This window comes from Triturus cristatus, chromosome 7, assembly GCF_964204655.1.
Source record: "Triturus cristatus chromosome 7, aTriCri1.1, whole genome shotgun sequence".
Taxonomy (NCBI): Eukaryota; Metazoa; Chordata; class Amphibia; order Caudata; family Salamandridae; genus Triturus; species Triturus cristatus.
The window spans coordinates 280,268,597-280,292,554 of NC_140590.1; the positions used below are offsets into that span (position 1 = coordinate 280,268,597).

Genomic DNA, 23,958 nt, shown 5'->3' on the forward strand with positions numbered 1-23,958 from the left:
GGGATACCCCCCACCCAGAGCCTATAGGCCAGTAGCCGCCCCTTTATCTTCACCAATGTGTCCCCAATACCGCCCTGAAAGTGTCTCGCCAACAGTATGGCCACCCCCCCCTTCTTATCGGACATAGAAGAAAATAACTGGTGGGGAAACGCCCGAGATCGCATTCTATGCCAGTCCTTGGGTAGCAGGTGCGTTTCCTGTAACAGGCAAATTGAGGCCCCTGAGTTTTCTAAATAGCTCAGAATTGCCCATCTCTTAATGGGGCTATTTAACCCCTTTACAGTAAGAGTGAGAACCTGGGTTGCCATGGGAAACCTTGGAGTTCGTGGAGTGTGTGTCGGCCATGCAATGACCTGTAGTGGTCATGAGATATTGACCCAGCGACGTTGCCCCCAAAGGGCACAACGTCCAAAGTGCTCTCGTCTGGTATAACCTTCCCCTGGCAGCACACCGGTACCCCCCTCCCCTCCGCAACTTCCCCCCTTCCCTACCCCCGCTCCCCCCTAGCCCCCCACGGAACAGTGCCAGAGGCCAACCATTGTCCAATATCTGCAGCACGAGCCGAGGACAAACGGAGAGAATAGAGCTGGGAAAACATGGCATCCGGGTGACTCGGGCTCCCCGCCCGCTACCCCCCCCCACAGGTGCGCAATTTTGATGCGGAGCATGTCCCCCCATATGGAGTTTATGGAGAGTCCGGCCTAGAAGTGTCTCTTGTGACTGCTGCGAGGGCCAAGGCCCGTTCCGTGGTCATCGTGGCGCGGTCTGGCTTCACAGTTGTCACAGGCGATCGACGACGTCCCTTCCGCTGCCAGCCATCCCTGGAAGAACACTGCGACAGCTTAGGAGAAGAGTCAGGAGTATGTTGAGTAAGGCCAAGCAAGTCGGATACCTCTTGGAACGAACGTCGCTGGAGCAGCTTACCGTTCCATCTGAAGATTAAGCGGCAGGGGTGGCCCCACGAGTATGGCACTCCATTGGCTTTTAGGAAGCTGGTTGCATCCTTGAAAGCTTTCCGTTTCTGAAGGGTGATGGAGGCCAAGTCCTGGTAAAGAGCTATGGTGTGCCCCTGATACCTAAGTTGTTGTTTTAGGCGAGCCTCCTTTAAAAAGCGCTCCTTCAGGGGAAAGTCCGGCAAAAAGGCCAATATGTCTGTTGGGGGAGCCGGAGCCTTTTGCCCCAGGCCCACCCTGTGGGCACGATCGATGCGAATCTCATGATCCGGGCCTGCCCCCAGAATGTCCCGAAAGAGGCCCTGAAGATATTCTGTCACATTTGTCCCTTCCGCTTGTAATTGGACGCCCTGCACGCGAATGTTGTTGTTACGGGATCTATTTTCAAGGTCCTCCTTGTGAGCGTGCCGGTCAACCTGCTGATCCCTAAGGCGAAGGATTTCCTGCTGGAGTAGCTCAACTTCGTCAGATTTAGATTGCTCTGCATTTTCTATAGCTGCAACGCGCTCCCCCAACTCGTCCACATCGCGACGAATTTCTCTCACCTCTCCCGCAACCTCCTGTTTAAGTGTTTGAAAGTCCTCTCGGAGGATGTTAAAGAGAGCTTCAAGAAATGTCCGGGTGATGGGCACCTCTCCTTCATCCTGTCGTGAGGATTGCGTCAGGGGTGGGGGGGTGGAGCTCCCCCTATCTCCATTCGCTGACCCCTTCACTAGCATGTCTCTCAAGGAGCGGTCCCCCTTTTTCTTTGTGTTGGCCATGGTGGTGCTACTAGCAGGACAACTAAGTGGCTGCTTAGTGGGGGAAACGATGAAGCCACTCGCAGGGTCCGCCCTCAGACCCCCGAAGACGAGATGGCCCGAGCAACGACGAGGAGATAGGGGACTCGAGCTCAGAGTTGTGATCCCAACTCCAGCCACCATGGGGCAATGAGGGAAGCAACGTGCCAGTCCAGAACTCAGGGCTGCCCCTCCAGGACAAAGAAGGCGCACCGGAAGCCCACGCCTGCACAGCCTCAAGGCGCCACCTCCGGAGCACAGCTCAAGGTCACAGACAAGCCCCCAGTGGGGAAGGTAGGTGAGGGCCCCACTCAGCTGTCCAAATGCACAGCACCGATGAGGACGGGGGGAGCGTCTGCCAGGAGAGCCGCTGAAACGGATGCCCCCAAGGACCAGCGACCAAGGCCCACTCAGTCACTACATGGTACGGGGCAGCTGAGATTGAACCCTCCTTTGCCGCTGCGGGGGCTGACACCATGGCCCACTTCTGTTACCAGCCCCTGGAGCAGGAAACCATAGAAAAGTCACCAAGTTTAGTGGATTTTAGGGGTCTCAGTATCTCTCCGTTAGTTAAGGCATTTAATAATAAAATGTAGCAATATAGACCTGTGGTACGCAGGTGTTTCAGCTTAAAGAACTTTTAGTTGCTGCCACGCGTAGTCCAGTATTTGAAGAAGCTTTTTGTGGTACAGATATCAACACAAAGGGAAATGCTACAGCTGAAGTTGGTACTTGTCCCGTTTTCGGACCAAATCAGCAAGCAGGCGCGCGGCCGCCGAGTCTCGATCCGGCCCGCTAGGCCCGAAGCCGCGGCCTCGATTTTCTTGCCGGCCACGCTGCACCTCTCCACACCTCCGCAAGTCTCTGATGGGGCCGCGCTCACCTCTCTCTGGCCGCAGCAATGCTCCCTGCAGACTCCACTCTCTGGAGCGCGTCTCGCCTCCCCCAAGCAGCTGCCAGGCCCGACCTCCAGTCCGGCGTGAGTCTCTGCCGCCTCCCGCTGGCACCCCGGTCATAGAGTGGGCGTCATTTTGTGGCAGAGCCCCCAGCCCTCCATGGACAGCTTCAGTGGAATCCGCTGCCTGGGAGGCACGGCGGGTCTCGTTTCGCCAATTCGCCTTGCCCCAGAAGGTATGTAGAAGGTATGCTGCCAAATTAGGGGGGACTACAGGCTCAGAGTAGCCCGGGGCGAAGGGCAGCCGTGGGGAGCCTCGGAATTCCACGTCTCGTCAGGCCGCCATCTTGGCCACGCCCCCTCTTTCTTTTCTTTTTTTAAAATATTTTTTATTGTCAACAAATGGGGTACAAATACTACACCAATTTTCATACATAAGAAAACAATACAAGCAAAAAGATATCAAATAAAGGAGCGTAGAAAAATGACCAAAAAACACGGGAAAGAAGCAAAATTATATAATATAAAGACAAGAACAAGAGAGAGCAACAGAACAAACCAACAGCACATACCTCAAAGTAACATTATAGTGTGGCTTAAAACAAAAGCCCCCATATTGCTTCTAGCTTTATCATAGAACGTGTACCCATTACCTTAGCCAGAGCTTTTTCCATTTCGTACGTATCCTTTACCAACTGCCACCAATCGTTTACAGAAGGTGGCTTAGAAGAGATCCATACACGGGCTATTGCCAATCTAGCAGCGACTAGCAGTATTGAAGCTAATCGCGTAAGTCTAGCATCCACTATCTTACATCCCAACATAATTTAGATTTTTCACAGCCTGATGGGCAGAAAATCTGGATTTTATTAAAGACACGGAGGCTAATATTATGCAAATTCTCCTTTATTGCCACAGCTCAGCAGTAACAATGAAGAGAACATAGAACTTATGAACATTCTGCAAAGAGCATATAGACCGTGAGCACACAGCCATCATCCTTCTTTGTTCGAAGCTGCGAATCCAGGAATAAGAACAGTGAATTCCAATCTTCTAAATATCGATGAAGGAAACATTGCAAAAATCCAGAACGAAAGGATTCTATTCTGAAAAAGAGAGATGAATAGATTAAAGTAACATAAGTCTCCATAGGGAGGGTAGACATAGCGGAGGGATAATATTAGCCTCCGTGTCTTTAATAAAATCCAGATTTTCTGCCCATCAGGCTGTAAAAAATCTAAATTTTATGGCATGACACGGAGGCCAACATTATGCAAGTTCAAAGTGAATTGAGCACATTGTCAATCACATTATTGATAGGTCTAAAATAGCATTTTTTAAAAGTACTTTCATTCGACCAGTCAGCAGCTCTAAGGATATCTTGTAAGCCACCACCAAGCATAAGGGCCTTGGAAGCAGAGGCCCCTCTAAGGGAATGTGCGCCAAATATAGAAGTATCAACACCACACTCACGCATCACCTCTTTCACCCATCTTGCAAGGGTAGGAGATGAAACTGGTTTATGAGGAAGTCTATAAGAGATCAGAAGTTGTGTGTCAGTACCTCTTATACCAAAAGTTCTTTTTTCATATTCTTTAAGACATTTAACAACACAAAGACAATCATTCTCAGGGAAGAAGGGATAGAAAATGGACGAAGACATAGTTTTGGTCCTCTTTTTAAGAAAGAAGCAAACTCCCTCGGGTTGATAAGATCTACAAGAGATGTCCAATGCTTTAACATCTGATGTTCTTCTAAAGGAGACCAAACAAAGTAGGACAGTAAGTTTGTAGGAAAAAAGTTTGAGAGAAAGCGAGGAATTATCCCCCCAAGAGGAGATAAGCTGTAAAATAATCCTCACGTCCCATAGTGCTGTGTATTTTGGAGTTGGGGGATTGAGAACCCGCATACTTCTCATAATCAAAAGAGATTGTCCGACAGAAACACCATCAACTAGAGAGTGGCCAGCGGCAATGGCTGACCTATAAACATTTACGGTCCTATAACTAAGACCGGAGGCAAATATTTCCGAAAGAAAATTAAGAACGTGAACTAGATCAGCTGAAACGGGATCGAAATGTCGTTGAAGACACCAGCGAACCCATTTGTTCCATGCCAATCGATATGCTTTCCTTGTTCCAGGAGCCCAGGATTCAGATATGAGTCTAAAAGCATTGAGCGAAAGGCCAGGGATTTCCCATTGTCGCCTGAAATCTTCCATGCCGTCAGGACTAGGATTCCTTGTTCTAGGAGTGGATGAAGCTCGCCCTGTGGGCCTTGGAGGAGATGATTGTAAGACGGAATCAGAATTGGGAAGTCTATAGCCATCTCCAGAACGACCGGGAACCATGCCTGCGACCTCCAAAGGGGAGTTATTACTACCATGCTCTGGAGATATCTGCGAGCATGTGAGAGAAGGCGTGGGAGCATTACAAAGGGCGGGAAGGCATATGGACTTAAGCCCTGCCAATTCTGGAGGAAGGCGTCCACTGCCGATGCTAGAGGGTCCGGCTTCCAGCTGAAAAACTTGGTCATCTGAGTATTCAGTCTGTCTGCGAAGAGGTCCACTTGAAAGGGACCCCATTGCTGTTGGATGATAAGGAAAATCCTTCTGTCCAACTTCCAATTGCTCGGGTCCCTGAAGTTTCTCGAGAACCAGTCTGCTACATGGTTGCTCAAGCCTGGGATGTGTTCTGCCGTGACCGACAGACCTTTTTCCAGACAATAGTCCCAGAAAACCTTCGCTATTTCGCTCAGACCTTTCGAACGAGGTCCCCCCATCTTGTTGACATATCTTACCGCAGAGACATTGTCCATGCGGAGCATTATGGAACACTTGATCGAATTTTTTGACAAACTCCGAACTGCAAAGGAACCGGCTAGAAGTTCCAGGCAGTTGATATGAAGTTTCTTTTCCTCTAGAGTCCAGCGTCCCCCTGTGGAAAGGTTGTCGCAAGTTGCACCCCAGCCCTCTAAACTCGCATCCGACTCTATAATCAGGTCTGGTATGTCCCCGAAAATGGCTTTGCCATTCCACACTTCTGCATTCCTTAACCACCAAATAAGCTCTTTCCTCGATTCTTCGTCTAAGAAAATCATCTGAGAGTAGGAAAGACTCGACTTCAAGGCTTTCGCCTTCAGTCTCTGTAGGGCTCTGTAATGGAGAGGACCCGGAAATATAGCCTGAATGGTCGAGGAGAGGAGACCCAGAACTCTCGCTAGAAGTCTCAAGGGGAAGAGTTCCAGGGCAAGGATCGATCTGATTTCCTTTTTGAGTTTCTTTAATTTTTCCCTTGGTAACTTTAATTCCCCCGAAATTGTGTTTACCATGAATCCCAAAAATTGGGTTTCTTGTAGGGGAGTAGTACATGATTTTTTGGTGTTTATAATGAAGCCTAGATGCTCCAGAAGGTGAATGGTAAGGTTGGTGTGTTGATGGACCTGAGTCTTGGATTGAGCCATAATCAGAATGTCGTCCAAGTAAATTATTAGTCTTACTCCCCTTTCCCTTAGCCAAGCTACAACTGGACGTAAAACCTTGGTGAAGCACCAAGGGGCTGATGACAGGCCGAAAGGAAGACTTGAGAATTCCCATAGCCTTTTCTCCCAGGTGAACTGGAGAAACTTCATGTGAGGTGGCCAAATCGGAATTGTGAGGTAGGCGTCCTTTAAATCTAGACGTGTAAGCCAATCCCCTTTCCTCAAAACATCTCTGAGAAGATGGATTCCCTCCATCTTGAAATGGTGATAGGTAACCCAGCTGTTTAAATTTTTTTAATTTATTACGGGTCTCTGGGTTTTGTCTTTCTTTTCGACCAGAAAGATATTGCTGATGAAGCCTATTTCTTGGCTCTCTCTTATAGCTCCTTTGTTTAGAAGATCCTTGACTTCTAGGGACACTAGTTTTTTCTGGTCTTCTGAAAAGGTTATTTCGTGAGGAATTTTCGATTGGAAGGGGAAGTCTATAAAGTCTATTTGATAGCCCTGAACTGTTTGAAGGACCCAGGGGTCTTGTGTTATTAGTGTCCAGTTGCCAGAGAAAAGGGCTAGTCTCCCTCCCACCTTTACAGGGGTATCTGAAGGGTCTATCAATGGACCTACCTGTTGAAAAGGCTCTGCTCCTCCTCTCGCCACGAAAGGGTCTTGTTCTGAAGCGTTGTCTTTGAGGATAGAAGGAGTGACCTCCGTAGGATTGAGATTGTTGAAACCTGTTTCCTCGTCCCTGAAAGGGTCTTGAGCTGGATTGTCCACGGCCGGGAAATCGACCCCGCATTCTCCCGGCCCGGCCAAAAATTTTATCCTGAAAAACTTTTTTAATTTCTCGTTGGGATTTCTGGATTGAGCTAAAAGCTCCCACGTACTTGGCCATATCACGAATAAAGTCCTCTCCAAAGAGGAGGCCTTGGGAGCTTGGACCTGCCTCTTGGTTGGCCAGCTCAATGAGTTTTGGGTCTATTTTAAGAAGTATACCCTTTCTTCTTTCTATAGATATGGCGGTGTTTGCGTTACCTAGAAGGCAGATGCATCTTTGAACCCATTCGCGAAGTTCCTTTGCGTCAACAGGAATGCCACCAACATATGCATTTTCCGCCATGTCAAAAATCTTGGTTAGCGGACCAATTAGGTCCAGAAGGCGGTCTTGACATGATCTAAGGCTTTTATCTATGCCTTTCCTTGGGTCTTTTGCTCCCTTAGCTATGAATGCGACGACTTTAGGGTCGAGTTCGGGTGTGAAGGCGATTTTTTCTGGGAGAGATGGTCGAGGACATTCCGACCTTAATCTTGACCTTACTTCCTTCGGTATCTCTCTCCTAAGCCAAAAGCTAATATAGTCTGCCACGTGCTGTGAGGGTAACCATTCGGGAGATAGGGGATGTTTAATTAGTAAAGGGTCGAACATAAATTCTCCAAAGGGGTCAGTAATACCCATTTTCGACCCTGAGCCCTTGTTTGCCTCTTCTGTGTTGACAGTAGAACTCTTTTCCTGGACCTCAATGTCCGAATCGAAGGACGAGGAGCATGAGAGATCTATCTCTGCCTCGTATTGATCGTCGCTGTCAACATGGATAGGGGTTCGTAGGCCTGTTTCTTGCCCTTCTGAGATGCCCTGGGCATCGTTCTGGTCTCCGCCTTGTAAGCGAGATCGATCCGTATTTAATGAGACCTTTATTCTTTTTGATTTTGGGTCTGATTGTTGTATTCCGGATCTTTTCTTTGGGACCTTCCCTGTCCCTTCTTTGGGGTTTAGGATATGTGCCCCGCTAGTAGAGGGCCACCCCTTGGTAAGGATATCAAATTTTTTATATATTTTCTCGTTAAATTTTTTATTAATACGGTCGCTGAACGAGTCCATGGCCTTGTCCATGGCTTTGGAAACCATCAGGTCCAATCTGGTTTCTAGCGATGCGTCAGCGGAAGACATAGTGAAGGGGTAAGAATTAATGAGACAGTATGTTAAAATATTGTCTTTCCCCCTTGTAACAGATTGAAAAATTACTAGATATGTCTTCCTACCGTAATTCTGCTTTTTTTTTTTTTTTTAGTGAAAGAATTAAACACTTGATAAGGAAATAATGGCCTAAATGATTATTCCGTGAAGATTCAAAGGAAAAAATCCAGATTCAAAGGCAAAAACTCTTTCTGAGGAGAAAAAACGAAGCCAGGCGTTTGGAAACAACCGTCGAGTATTGTTTCTTATGAAGCTATGGCAACCACGCACGTTTTTTAACGTGCGTGGTTGTGTCTAAGGCGCTTTCCTCTAATTATTTCCTCCTCGCGATGCGTGAGCTAATGGCGGCATCGCGAGGAGAAGAGGCACGGCAGTTAATGGCGGCATCGCGAGGGGGAGAGGCACGGCATCGTGGAGCCAGTAAGGAAGCACCAGAAAGGAATCGGGGAAGAAGGGGGTAAGAGCGGAAAGGTCCCGCAGTGTGAGGCTGGCTTGAGAAGAGGAGAGGCGGGTGTACGCATGAAAGCGGACCCGATCAATGCGTTGCTAGGTAACGCAAGTCTGGGCATTTGAAACGCGCGTAGAGGAAGCGAGTGAAAGGAGGTCACAATAATACATTTAAACAGCAAAAAGTACAGGGGAAAAAATAAAGAGCACTTACAACGTTAGAGACGGTCTTCTTGGGTACAGAGGACAGAAGAAAAGAGGGGTGAGAAAAAATAAAAGGCATGATAGGGTCAATAGGACCCAGTCATGTAGAGCAAGGCAAAGGGTACAAGCATTAAGCACAATATAAGCGTAAAATAGTTCGTAAAAACTATGAAAGTAAGAGCGAATAAAATGAGGTACTTATCTCTGTGAGCAGCAGCAACAAAGAAGGATGATGGCTGTGTGCTCACGGTCTATATGCTCTTTGCAGAATGTTCATAAGTTCTATGTTCTCTTCATTGTTACTGCTGAGCTGTGGCAATAAAGGAGAATTTGCATAATATTAGCCTCCGTGTCATGCCATAAAATTTCTGTAACTGTTATTGATGTCGTTATCCCCAGCCTCTGAGAAAATACTAGGCCGATCTGCTTCCAATATGCCTCTAATTCAGGGCAGGTTGCAAACATATGAGTAATATTCGCCGCGCATAAATCGCATCTGGGGCATTTTGTCCTATCACTGCCCGAACCAAGCCTAGCCCATTTGGATATTTTTTCCGGCGTATAATATAACAAGCATATAGTGCGGAATTGCTGCACTCGCAAATTACCGGAATGCACTGAACTTGCTATAGTATTTAGAGCTTGTTCTATATCGTTTGATGTAACTTCTGACCCCAGAGCTATACTCCAGCGCCCTGCTAATCTTTCAGAGTCATTTTTCCTTAGATTCTGTGAGCATTTATACATTTCACTTATTACAAACTTCGTTTTCTGACTATATAGACATTCCCATACCTCAGAGCTAATTGGTTTAATCAGATTTAAGTGTCTGACCAAATATTCTCTGATCTGTAAGTATTTTCAAAACAAATAATGAGGCAGTTTGTGCAACATCTGCAAGCTATTAAAGGAAACAAATCCATTGTAGTAATAGAGATCTCCCAAGCAAGTCACCCCGTATCTAGTCCATTGTTTACTAACAGGAACATGGAAAATCTTTGGGAGTATCGGATTATCCCATAAGGGAAGTTTGTCATGGTAAAATGACATATTGCATCTAGTAAAAATAGTGCGCCAGATGAACAGGCTATCCCTAATAGTCTTAAACTTGACTCTCTTAAAATAGTTTGGGTCGTTGGAACTATATATGTCCATATTACTGTCCTCACCAAGTATAAATTGATGGAAGACGTTTTTATAGTCAGGCTAAAAGGCTGCGGAAACGGGTTAAAAAAGCAGACCAAAAATATTTTTTTTAATTGGGAAAGTCAAGTCCTCCTTGTTCATATGGTAGCTTTAACAAGTCTATCTTTGTTATATACCCATATGAAACTCAGAGCTCCCTCCAATTTCCTGAAAAATACATTTGGAACCCGCAAAGGAATAGATCTATATAAATACAAAACTTTGGGCAGAAACTTCATCTTAATAATATTGGAGCGTCCAATCGGAAGTTTGTGCCACTTCCTGAGCGTACTAATTGTGTCTTTCAGTAGAAATTCATAGTTCAGGGTGAATATCTTGTCTAGCCGCGCGGATAGCCTAACCCCCAGATAGGTAGCTACAATGCAGGCCCCGGGTATATTGGTTTTTAAGGTTTGAAATTAAGTATTATTTGGGTTTATTTTATATTCAGTTTATATCCTGAAATACGACCAAACTTTGCGGCTTCTTCCTTAATAGTCATAGTAGCTTTGGTTGGATCGGTTGTAAAAACCTGCTATATCATCTGCATAAGCGATGACCTTGAGAGGTACATCGCCAGATACTAACGGGATAACTTGAAGATGCGATTGCAGGTTACAAATAAACGGCTCAATATATAATGCAAATAATAAGGGAGAGAGGGGATTCATTCTGGCACTAATGAATCGGGAAGGCTTTTGACTGGAGACCTAGGTATAATAATTTTGCTCGGGGCTTATCATATAGGGCTTATATCCACTGCTTAAATTGACCTTTAAGCCCAAACTTGTCAAGTATAGCCCATAGAAAATCCCATCCCACTCTGTCAAAAGCCTTCTCGGCATCTAAAAGAATCATACCTGAAGGGATTGCCCTCCGAGGGGCAAGATGGCTGACTGACACCATCCGAGGAGAGGCAGCACACGGAGGAGTTCCCGAGCCCCCATACCTAATCAGCTGTAAAAAGGAAATGTTACAGCGTCTTGCTGTCTGAGAAGGAGAGCAGGAAGAGAAGAAGGCAAGATATGCAGGTTTAAGGCGCAATTTGAAAAAAAACACTTACACGCATCTTGTTGTGAACGCCTGGAGCGGGAAGGCGATGAACGCGGTGTACGCGGAAAATGCAGGCAGCACTTGGCACTGGCCGGCGGCTGCACGTCCTCTGGAGCGTCCGCTGGGAGGCCGGCTATCACTCAGTAGCCAGCTGGCAGAGACTCTCGAGCCGGGTAGAGAGCATGGCTCCGCCTAAGAACACGTGAGCGGCACCAGCAGGACGGCTGCTGGTGTGTGGAGGCACTAATATGCAGGAGGACTCTGCAGAGAAATACCGTTAAGAGCAACTCTAAAATAGGTAAGCCCCTCCTCCGTCTATTGCAGTCAGGCAAGGTAACGGAAGTCTTAGCAGCAGGATCATCTGTAGATGACTCCTCTACTTGCAACAACATAGCGAGTGCGCTTTTTGATGCTTTTCCAGCAATACACTGTAGCACTAGAGATACTGCTGACAGCCCTGAGCCTCTCAGTCTCAGTCTCAGCCGAAGTAGCTGGAATAGTGTATCTGAAGCAGAACAATTAGAGCAAATAAAAGCAGCTGAATTTGATGCAAACCATATACGTGAGGACCCTGATGGTAAAAAACCAAATATATCAGCAGCAGAGCGTACATCTCCAGTATTATGTGAATCAACGGCTCCTCTGACAGTGGATTCACCTGCAGGAATAGAAGAGAGGCCACTGGACTTGAATGAAGGGGAGAGAGAAGAAGTGACTGAGGATCAGCTTGGTGTGGGGCAAATTAATTTCAAAGGCTCTGCTACTATATTTCTTGATGCACCCCCACCCCTAGCCTTGAGAAGTGAGAACCTTGCAATGGAAGAGGAGGGGCAAATGGTCCAACAGTTACCATTGAGCAACATTGCGACAAATTGTGTAATAACTGGTAAAGCTCAAGAAGCGCAAATTATTCAAACTGATCAAGCTGCCTTACAGGAGTGTAAGAAAACTACCGAAAAGAAAGACAGCCCAGCACTCAATTTTTCCAATAAAATGAGGAATGCTAGAGCTAAAGCTGTGAAGGGTGTAAAAAAAATCAATATTGGTCATGATAATTCCAACTCTTCACGGGTTAGAGATCCTCCTGCGGACAGTCCTCTTCGTCGCTGGATTCAAGCAAAAGGCAGAGTCAGATCTATAATATCACGGCTATCAGGGGCTAGTCCTCCTGATGTTCTGGAGGAAGAGGAAATGGCAGAAATAGGAATGGATATTTCAGATACGGAGACCCCTGATTCATGTTCTGGAATGCTCCTACAAGTGACACATCAGATAAAGGAGAAAGATCAGTATGAGAAAACTCAGGAATTAGAGCAAGTATCGTTGTCTTCAATTTTCCAAGCCCTGCAGGATCGGCTAACAGAAGCACAGGAATACTACGCTCAAGCCAGAGCTGATAATCAAAGCATCCAACAGTCACTAAAGGAGGTGAATATGAAGATCGGGACACTTACTAATGACATTGTGGAGTTGCAACAGAGGGTGGCGACCACTGAAGAATCTAACACTCAGACTGCTAACTCATTGCAAAAACATGAGGAATGTATTTCAGCCTTGCAGCTTAAGGTAGTAGATTTGGAGAACCGCCAGAGGCGTCATAATTTAAGGCTTTTTGGTGTCCCAGAGGATGAAGACGGGTCAGACCTGAGAGCGTTTATAGTCCAGCTTCTACAGAAGGCTTTCCCCGATCTGGGAGACTTGGATTGGGACTGTCAAGTACAAAGAGCGCATAGACTTCCGTTGGCAAAATCTAAACAGCGATCGTGTTATCCTAGGCCACTCCTGATTTTCTTTGGAAATGTTTTGCTACGGCAGGTTGTATCCTTAAAAGCTCGTCCTAGCTCTCCAGTATCTGTTGGTGCTTATACTATTTTTGTATGTTCTGACCTCTCTATGGTGACAATGGACAGACGTTGGAAGCTGCGCCAATTGATCGATATATTAAAGGCCAGCGGGGCACAAGTGTTCTTGCAGGAGCCTGCCCATCTGAAAGTTTTACGGGAGGGTCAATCATACTTTTTCTTATCTGAACAGGAGGTAAAAGAAGCAATTCATAGATGGCAACAATACCTCAGATAAAACTTAGTGTGTATTAGTGCTACTTTGCATCAAGAAGTTGGGGGGGGAAAGGGGAGAGAGAGAGGAGTGGGGGAAAAGGGTCTTAGGGTTACGGATTTGATAACATGATTACAATGTTTTGATGTTTTTCTTTCCTATCACTTCTCTTCTCTTCTCTGGACTTCTTACTCCTTATCAGATCTAGATGGGGCTTAAACATTCACTTACAATTAGATTTCCCACTGGTGAGGGTGTGGGTTCTGCTCGGGTAACACCATGGGGTGCTGCCTCCCGTAGCTGCCAATTCAGCGGCAGCTGGTGAGAGGGGATAATTCCTCCTCTATGTTACAGGGAGGGGGTGGACTCCTCAGGAAGGGGAGGGAGGGTAGGGTGGTTTTGAAAGACAGGAAAAAGTCAACATAGGGGTATCTGGGAAACTTAGAAGTAAAATTGTAAAGAGAGTAGATGTAAATGAATTGACTAAAAGAGCAGAGGGGCAAAAGGAATTGGGCAATATGAAAATAAAATGGAATTACACTCATTATGGATCGGTTTGGTTTATGAAGAGTTAAAAATGTATAATCCTCAGTTTATGTTGTTAACGGAGACACATCTCACATATAAAGACCGCAGCTTTTTTAAGCAGTTGGGTTTTGAGACAATAGTTTGTACAACACAAGCTACTTCAACAAGGGGTACTGCTATATTAAAAGACAGACGATTTAATTGTACAATATGTAGGACTTTGTCTGATCAGAGACGTAGATGAGCCATGGCACAGTTGGAAATCAGGGGGAAGAAATGTGTTTTTTGTTCAATTTATGACTTTAATTTTGACGACCCTATCGTTATTGATACTTTAAATGAATGAATGAATATTGAATTTGTAAAGCGCGAACTTAGCCCAAGGGCGTCAAGGCGCTGAATGCAAAGCATCAGAAAGCGATGAGAGAGGGAACATGCTCGTACTGAAGAATCTAGAAAAAGCCAGGTCTTTAAGGTTTTACGAAAAAGCGGAAGGGACACCTGACTAGAGAGTTCTTCTGAGAGGGAATTCCACAGTTTGGGCGCAGCCGTAGAGAAGGCTCTGCCACCCCATTTAGCCTTCCTAAACCTGGGAACAGTGAGTAAGTTTTTAGCTGAGGACTGGAGCGATCTGATAGGAGCATAATGATGGACAATCGACTTGATGCCCTCTGAGCCAGAGTCATAATAGGCTTCATGAGTCAAGCATAGGATCTTAAAAAGAATCCTACGGTCCATCGGGAGCCAGTGCAAAAACTTGATCGAGGCCGTGACTGAATGATGTCTAGGAAGGTTCAATACCAGCCTGGCCGCGGCATTCTGCACTATCTGCAGCCGATGAATAAGGCCTTTATTAATGCCCAAATAAAGGGCATTGCAATAGCCCAATCTGGACGTTACTAAAGCAATGACGGCCTGCTTGCGTGCTTTGAAAGAGAGGTAGTGAGTGATTTTTCTGATGATCCTGATGATCCCGAAACAGGTGGAGACAGTCCTATTGACCTGAAGTTCAAGAGAGAGGACATTGTCCACAATCACCCCTAAGTTCTTCCCATGAGATACTAAACAGGGACAGACACCAAGCGTGTCCGGCCACCAGTCACTGGACCAGATTTCCCGATTTCTCCCAAAAATCAGGACCTCGGTCTTCTCTCCATTCAATTTTAAAAAAATGTCCACCATTCAAAAGGAAACTGCCTCCATACAGCTCCTAAAATTGAGGGCAGAATCTTTTACACTATGTGATATAGAAACCATTATTTGGGTGTCGTCCGCATAGGACCACACTTCCAGCCCGAAAGATCTCACCACTTTTGCAAGCGGGGTCACATAGATATTAAAAAGTGTAGGGCTCAAAGAAGAGCCCTGAGGGACACCACAATGCAAAGATTTAGGGGCTGAAAAGAACTGGCCCAGCTTCCCCATCTGTTCTCGCTCACTAAGAAAGGATGCAAGGAGACCCAGAGCAGTGCCCCCAACACCTATCTCTCTAAGGCGAGCCACCAGCCTGTGAGGAGATAGAGTATCAAAGGCTGCTGTGAGGTCCAAAAGCACAAGAAGGGTGGTATGGCCAGCATCAACCTGAGTCCAGATGTTGTTGAAGACAGCCGTCAAGGCTGTGTCCGTACTATGGTGTCTCCTAAAACCATGTTGAGAATCATCAAGGAGGTGGTGGTCTTTTAGGTATGTGCTGAGATGGAGATTTAAATAGGCCTCCAAGATCTTGGCAGGGACGGGAAGCAAGGAGATCGGCCAGAAATGTTTCAGTTCTCCAGGATCCAAGGAGGGTTTCTTCAATAGCGGCTTCACAACCGCCGTCTTCCACAACGAGGGATACACTCCCTCAGAGATGGGGGCGTTCATAACTTCAGTGAGGGGGGAAACCAGGATCTCCCGGCAGGTTTTTAGCACCTTAAGGGGACAGGGATCTAAAGGGGAACCCAAATTGACACGATCCAGGAGCCTATCCGTCACCTCCAGGGAGATAGGAGGGAAGGAAAGGAGCCTGGGAGTCTTCCCCAGGAGCAGAGTCTCACAGAGGGGAGCAGAAGTTTGCATTCCTGACCTAATTCTAGAATTCGCTGTTTCCAACAGGGCATGGTGTAGTAATGTAGTCCAGACAGGTTGAGGTATTTCAAGAGGATTTATTGTTAGATGATAAGTATCCTGGAATAAGCCCCACCAGGAGCAGCCAGCAGGCAGCTCAGCCCCATCACAACTGTGGTTTATCTTCAACCAGCACCCAACATTCCGAAGTACATCATAGTGCAGAAGCATTCCACTAGAAGGGCATTGAGTGGGTAAAAGCAAACATAGAAATATGCAATAGATAGAATACAACATACCTCCTTTCCTTCCACAACAGAAACTAAACATAGAAACATAGAAACACCTGAAGGAGAAAGCGTACCAATCATTAGCCTCTATCACACCCACTGGCCAGACAGATGCGACAGAAGCCAATGCACAGCATGCAGAAAAACACAGAAAAGAAATGATAGAATAAAATCAGACACATTCCTTCTCTGAGAACACAATACAATACAGGATGCAGAAAATAGAACAATAAAACATGAGAAAGTTAAACTGAGAGGATAGGTACTCTTCTTCCCTTCTCCAATGAATACACAAAAGAAACAGGAAGATATAAATACTTAGAGGAAACCACCTAAAGGTACGAACACAAAACAGTACAAATCAGTAAATAACGGAAAAGAGAATAGAAAATATCAAACAGAGAGGCAGAGGAATAAACAAAAGATCCCCCACACCGCCCTGCAAAACAGCATTACAAAAAAATAGATTGAAAACAACCCCGTAATATGGCTACACATTGAAAAAATGAACAGCTCGATAGAAATTCCAAAGAAACCTTGAGAGGGTTAAACCCCAAATCGACAACCTTGAAAACATTGAAAAACATTGAATAATTGAAAGGAAGCAACAACACATATTGACAACCTCAATCAAATTGAAAACCATTGAAATGTTGCCCTTTGAAAACAACAAGAATACAAGCAAATTGATGAAACAATAGAGAAACACATTTCTTACCCAGAAATACTGGATGCATGCATATACATTGATAAACATTGAAATGTTGACCTTTTGAAAACAACTAGAACACATGCAAATTGATAAATCGATAGAGATACACATTTCTTACCAAGAAATACTGGACGCATGCGTATACATTGATAATTGAGTAGATAAATTGATATGTGCAATTCCTACAGGAAAAGCTGCACGTATGTTAATGTTAAGTATGCAAACGCTGTAAGAGAAACTTTCCATGCACAAATTGAAAACTAGAGAAAAATTGAGAAATTGAATTTTTGAAAACATGCAACCTGTAAAACAGAGATATGTAAAACTGTGCGTCTAAATATCACAGTGTACATGCAAGTAGATTGATAAATAAAAAATATTGAGAAATCGATTTCTTGAGAGCATGTCACTAGGGTCATAAAAATAAACACCCCATTAAAGAAAATAGAAATCTGAATTGAAATCATGCTCAGCTAGACATGTGATCAATAGCTTGAATGTGCACCCAAAAGACATTGAAATACAACACGCTCCTTAGAAACTTAGTTGCCATAAAGCTGGAGCTGTGTTATTGGAAGCAACCAAAATAAATAAAGCAATTGAAATTGAGCATATTGAACGAACAGAAACTTGTAGCTTCGTGATGCACTAGATGATCAAACAGACGATCTCGGACAACTCCAAAAGTATTGTCAAAAGGAATACAAAACAACAACCACAAGATGGCACTGTTGTGAAATAATTGAAAGACCTAACTCAAACTCATTTGTTCTTATTTCTGTTTTCATGTTGATTCCAGAAATCGATAGGTCTCTGTGTTCAAAGATACTACCAGTGGAAAAAACATGTTCCGTGCACACAAGCAAAGTTTCAAAAATAGGTAGTGTTGACTGCCAAAATAGTAAAAACAATGTTATGTTTAGTTATGCATGCGCTCGCTTCCCTATGAATTTGGAAAGAAGACACCGAATTGAGAGACAGGCATTAACAAGCATAATGGGCAATTCCACAGCACAAACCTCGATCAAGAGATACATTGACATGCTCTGCGTAAGGAGTTAGACTAAGCTGTTGAGCTTACTTGCAGAACCCCAGTCCGGCAGAAAACACTTTCAATGAGAAGATCACCTCCTATCCTGGTTTTATTAGCGCTACGTTGTGCTCCCGTAACCATGAGAACACAATAACAAAATGGCGGCTTGAACAAAACACCTCCCATCCTCGTTTTACTTGCGCTACGTTGCGCTCCCGTTACCATGGGAACACAGTACGAAATCACTGCTTGACGTTGTGCGACCCTACGCAGTGACGTCCTCAAAGTCCTTCAGAAATCGAAGAATGAAGAAAATATGAAGACGCTAGATGCCAATGACAATTGATTTTCCACTGGTACACATGGAGATTCGACGACGTCATCAGTCTAAAGATGACAGCATCGAAGAAGGATCGCTCAGCTGACCAACGGTGAGTGGGGGCACTCACATACAAATAGAGGCACACCAGCAATTGACTCACTATTAAAAGATGAATTAGAATACAAAAGGCTCTATTTGCCGATTTTCTTCAAAACAGCAAAACGGGAACACTGTATACCAAAAGCTGGGGTGATTAGGATTTCTTTAAGTTTCATTCGGTCGTGGCAGCAGCTTGGCTAATGACACAGAAATCTTCTTGAAGGCATTACTTGACAGGTTCCTTCTGTCTTGAATATTTTACCGCGTTACTTTGTAGGCAGCTTCCATTATTTTGTAGTATAGGCAAAACCTCGGCAGTGTTTCTTGGATGGCAGATAAATAAGTTAGAGTGAAGAGTAGTTATTAGTATATTGATATTTCGTTTTGCGCTGGGAACCAAATACTTGAGATTGAAATATTGTAGATTCTCGTAGAAGGTGTTGAAAAAAAACACAGGAGTCTATGAAATTGAGGAAGAATCTGGCTTGAACAGGTAAGGGCGACCGGTGTGATGGTCACTGGTGGGGCTCTGAAGCCAGAGTCTTTGCTTGATATTAGATGAGGTTTGTAGTTTCTTGTCTTCTTGAAAATAGAATTCTTGAATTGACATGAGGGTAATTTGATGAAGATTTAAAACAACTTGACTTCTTTGGTTGTCTTCTTGAAACTTGACTTCTTTAGTTGCCTTGTTGAAACTTGACTTCTTTAGTTGCACGAAGGTAAGATCAACTCGTCGCCAAAAAGATGTAGTAATGTAGTCCAGACAGGTTGAGGTATTTCAAGAGGATTTATTGTTAGATGATAAGTATCCTGGAATAAGCCCCACCAGGAGCAGCCAGCAGGCAGCTCAGCCCCATCACAACTGTGGTTTATCTTCAACCAGCACCCAACATTCCGAAGTACATCATAGTGCAGAAGCATTCCACTAGAAGGGCATTGAGTGGGTAAAAGCAAACATAGAAATATGCAATAGATAGAATACAACACATGGATATCAGAAATTTTGGCTTGGAAGAAATCCGATATTTTGTCACAGAGTTCCTGTGAGACATCTGAGCAATCAGTGACATGAGGAGAGATAAGAGAATTAATGATCTTAAAAAGATCCCTTGACGATTTCAGGGATGCAGTAGCCCTGGAAAAGTATAATCTCTTTTCCTCCATAATGGCCACTTTATAATCTTTCAGACATTGCTTATGCTGTACCCTACAGAGAGGTTCTAAGTGAGCAAGCCACAACCTCTCCTGTTTACGGCATCCCTGTCTAAGTTTTCTGAGTCTCTCTGTAAACCAGGGAGCCGAATGCCTTATTCTTGCTGAATAATGCTTCTTAACCGGAGCAAGGGAGTCCATTGCTGCTGTCAGTAATTGAGATAGCTCCACGGCAGCAGAATTGGCATCAAGATGCTTAGTGAGCTCCAACTTGTTAAGGAAGTGAGAAAGCGCATCCCTATTTATAAGGCTATAGTTCCTTCTCTCCTCCAATTTCCTGTCGCTAGAAGCAGGCGATACTAATGCCTGGAAATGTAAGTCAAATGGCACAGCAAAGTGGTCAGACCAGGCTTGGGGGATTGGCTGCCCCACCCTTATCCTGGGATCATTAGAAAATAGCCCGTCGAGGGTATGCCCCGCAATATGAGTGGAGCTTCTGACCAGCTGTGCAAAACCACAGCAGCTCAGAGTTTCCAGGAGGCATTGAGTGTCCTTACAAGATATATTCTCTAGATGAAAATTAAAATCCCCCAAGAGAGTTATGTTAGATCTCTCAAGATATGGTTCTACCAGTTTGCTAAAATACTGACTGAAAGATGCCCTCGAGCCCGGTTGCCTATAGTATAAAATACCAGAGAAGCTTTCCGTGGGGTGAAGATTGATGGAAAAGTAGTAGGCCTGATAGGGATCAGAGGGAGTGGTCAGAGCCTGTGTGCGGCAAATCAGGGTGTCTCTGTACAGAATTCCCAGCCCTCCTCCCCGCCGTCCTACTCTATCCAATCCAGCCAGGATATACCCAGAAGGGATTGCGTCTACCAGATCTGGGCCTGAAGCGTCCGTAGCCCAAGTTTCGGTAACAAAAACCCATGTTGGCTTTCTAGCTGAGACAAAATATCTAAAAGCGTTCTTATTTTTAATAATAGATCTTGCGTTTATAAGGAAGCCCTGTGCAACCGTTAAATATGGGAATGTTAGACTGGGAGGGGGAGTGGCTGGTAATGGGCGATTTCAAGTGTGTTATGGACTATAATATAGATACCACTAGACAAGGGGCTACTCATAGAATGCGGAAGACTCGCGCAGCAATTATAGAACTGGGACGGCTGCAATCTATTAGAGATATATGGAGGTACTTATACCCAACTATCCCAGGGTATACGTACTATTCTGCCCCTCATAAGTTGTACTCTAGAATCGACATGGTATGGATATCAGACTACATACTAGCATAATTACCGGATAAAGAAATATGCCCACGGGTCACTTCTGATCACAATCCTTTATTATTGTCATTTGATTTGGAATACGAAGGCAGGGCACCCAAACCTTTTTCGTTCCCTAGATACCTTCTAACAGATAAGGGATACTTGGATAATATTAGAAGCCCAAAAAAAAACCAGTCGAAATTCTTGGGTCTAATCAAAAAGGGGGGAAGCACAGAAATTCCCTTTTCAGGACGAGTTGGTGAAGAGGTCAATGAAACGTGCAGTTAATAACAACAGGAAAGCTCTTATTGAACCCAGCGGACCTAACGAAGCCAATACCAGACTCACTTGAGTGAATACTTTTTGCATCTTCTCAAAACAAAATCAAAACAAGTATTCTTTCCAATTGGAAGATACTAAACATTGGCAGTACTCCTTTGCCGCGCCCGCTTTTTGCCTTTAAACGCAGCGCCAACATTAAAGATCAGTTGGTGCACACATGTCCATTTATGACTAAGACAGGACACCAAAACACTCTTTGGGATCTACCTCCTGGAAAGACCATTTTTCCTGTGGCACATGTGCAGCTTGCCCACAAACACCACACACGACTATAATAGATATCGGGTCGACCAGACCATGGGTATTGTCCAATCACACAAATTGTAACAGTGACAGGTTAATTTACCTGATCACTTGCCCGTGTACATTGCGTTACGTGGGCATGACTACACGGAAGGTGAAGACCCGCATCTTAGAACATAAAAGCACCATACGCTGTAAAAAAAACTGCAACCAAGCTGACCAGTCACTTTTTAGAAGTCAACCACTCTGCAGAAGATCTCAAATGGACAGTACTGGAGAAACCGTTTATTCCAACTCATGTCACTGATATTGCCACACACCTAGTGCTCAGACTAAACAGTGACAATATAGGTCTGAATGACGAGATCCCATGGGTCTCTCTATGAGCAATGAATTTGGTGAGGGTAGACCTTGCCGTTATGTCACTAGATGGATTTGTTCTAATGAGAGCAATTTTTAAGCACTCCTCTTCTGTGTACATCAATAACTTGGAAATTACCACACTAAACCGGGGGCCCATATGAATAAAATGTAGTGGAGTCAGTATACCTTATTATTATAAGACCATGGAGTCATGACAGCAATTACTATAATTCCCGTCAGGCCTTTCAGCATATTTCTATTCTAGCGCGTTTTTTAATTTTAACGCAACTTTTAAGTCAGGCACATTTTTCAATAGTAGACCACATATTTAGAGGTCTCGGCTCCCTTGGTGCCTCTGGTCTACAAGCACATACAGCGTGTTCCTCTTAATTTTCATTTACAGGTTTTTGTTAATACTGCATTTCCCGTCAGACTAATCTGCATTTGCGCATGCGCTGTGAAATAGTATCACTTCCTGACGCATGTGGCTTGCGGATTGAGGGAGGCGGCTTCACGCACCGGTTCTGTGTTTCCCAATTGATCGAGTTGCATATTAGGGTGCCTGAGCCTCTTGATTCTCACCTCCGGTCACAGGCTCATTCCAGTGTGGAGTACCGACAGAGAGGTGAGTGTCGAGGCGGGGCACAAGAATGCTGTGATTTCATGTTAAACGTATCGTTTGGGCGATTTTTGCGAACATGGGGCCAGGGAAAGTTCTGCAGCGCGGTTCTCTAGGAATAGCGGTTAACATAATTGGTAGAAATAAGTTAAGATTTGGAAAGGCGTATGCTGGTCTCCCATGCGAATACGCTTCATTTCCTGTAGTCACTTTGGTGTCCCAGCAATTCTAGCGATTCTCACTGTGCAACTCTGGCTAGAGCAGAGAATGTGTGCCTGTTGTACTTCCTTATGTTGTTCGGTCATGTGTGCCTCACCTGTGATCATGTGGACCACTACTATCACTTGCGCATTATTACCAAGAATTAACCATCATACTAACACAGCGCCGCGATCACCATATGTATGCAGTGGGCTACGGTTTATATTACCATGATATTCTTGCAATACAACAAAAAGCCTATAGCGGATTGCAGTTGTTATTTTTATATTTTTTATTTTAATCCTCAGAATACAGAAAAAGCGAAACACGAAAAAAAAAAAATTCCAGACATATAGAAAATACATTTGAAATAATAAAATTGGAGTTTCCAGCAAATAAAGGAAAAATCAAAACCATTTCTTAATAAAGTCCCAAGTTTGTAGACCAAATCTTTTTTTCCTAGGTCGTTTAAGCCTATACAAAGCAGTTTCTAAATGATATATAGCAAGAATCCTGGTTCTCCACTCCAAGAACGTGGGGGATCAGGATCTATCCATTTTGATGTAATACATAATCTGACAAATAAATAGAAAACGAGACTCAGGAGCAAACCCCCCACCGTTGTCACTACTCGATGGCATTCCAAACAGTTCAACTTTGGCAGTCAATTTACATGTTATACCCAAAGAATAGTTAAGAAAATGTTGTACCTCAGATAGAAATACAGCAAGCAGAGGACAACCATAAAACATATGTACTGAGTCAGCGGCATAGAGCTTGCATCTAGGACACTTGTCCCCCCTTCCCGTCTTCCACTTTGCTATTTTAGAGGGTGTATAGTAGAGATTAAAGACAGACATATAGAATTGACTTCTCAAACTCCCCGAAAATAACACTAAATTAGCCATTTCCAACATCGACTGTATATCAATCGGGACAGCGCCAAGTCTTAGTTTCCAATTTACCTGTTGTACATCTAAATCATCAATTTGAACAGAAATTAAGCTTCAATATACCTGACTGATTTTACACTTGGCTGCTATCATTTTTATCAGTTTAATTCGCCCTTCCTGAAAAATTCCTTTCGGCCGGGCACTATCCAAAAAGCTATGTATCTGAAGAAATTTTAAAAAATCGCCCCTACGCAACTCAAATTTATCCTGAAGCTGTGCAAGACACAGAATCTGACCAGATTCATATAAATTCCCGATAATCCGAATACCCGACATCACCCACCTACGAGAAACAGTATCTTGAAAAATACTAGGCAGTAACCCTGTAGATTCAAATGGAGTCAAAACTGATATTTTTGGGATCTTATACATGATACATATCTTTTTCCAAATCAAAAAGGCAGCCTTCAAAACCTTGAACCGAGTCCTTTGATAGTAACTCGACTCTAGAATCCTTACTAAAAGATATCGGGCATTATTGCCTAAGATCATCTAATAGATTGACGGAGTATGGGCAGGATCATACATTGCTTTCTCGCCAACTATTAGATCACCAAAATGCTGAAGTAGGGAAGCCCAATAATAATACCTAAAGTTCGGCACATCCCAGCCATCTCGTACTCTAGGTAAATTAAGCCACTTCATAGCCCTCCTAGTTCTTTTATATCCCCACATAAAACGTGCACACATTCTTTCTATCTTAATGAATACAGCATTGGTAAATACCAGAGGTATAGCACGAAATAGATATAAAAACTTAGGAAGTATTA

The 23,958-nt window shown here is 44.4% G+C and overlaps 1 long non-coding RNA gene across 1 annotated transcript in view; it reads left to right on the forward strand.

Moving 5' to 3' along the window:
• The first annotated feature begins 17,924 nt into the window (after nucleotides 1–17,924).
• LOC146809422 (uncharacterized) overlaps nucleotides 17,925–23,958 on the forward strand; it is a 79,139-nt gene continuing 73,105 nt past the window's right edge. Inside the window, exon 1 of the long non-coding RNA XR_014965547.1 lies at nucleotides 17,925–18,060. This is a non-coding gene — a long non-coding RNA (uncharacterized LOC146809422). The remainder of the gene's footprint in view (nucleotides 18,061–23,958) is intronic.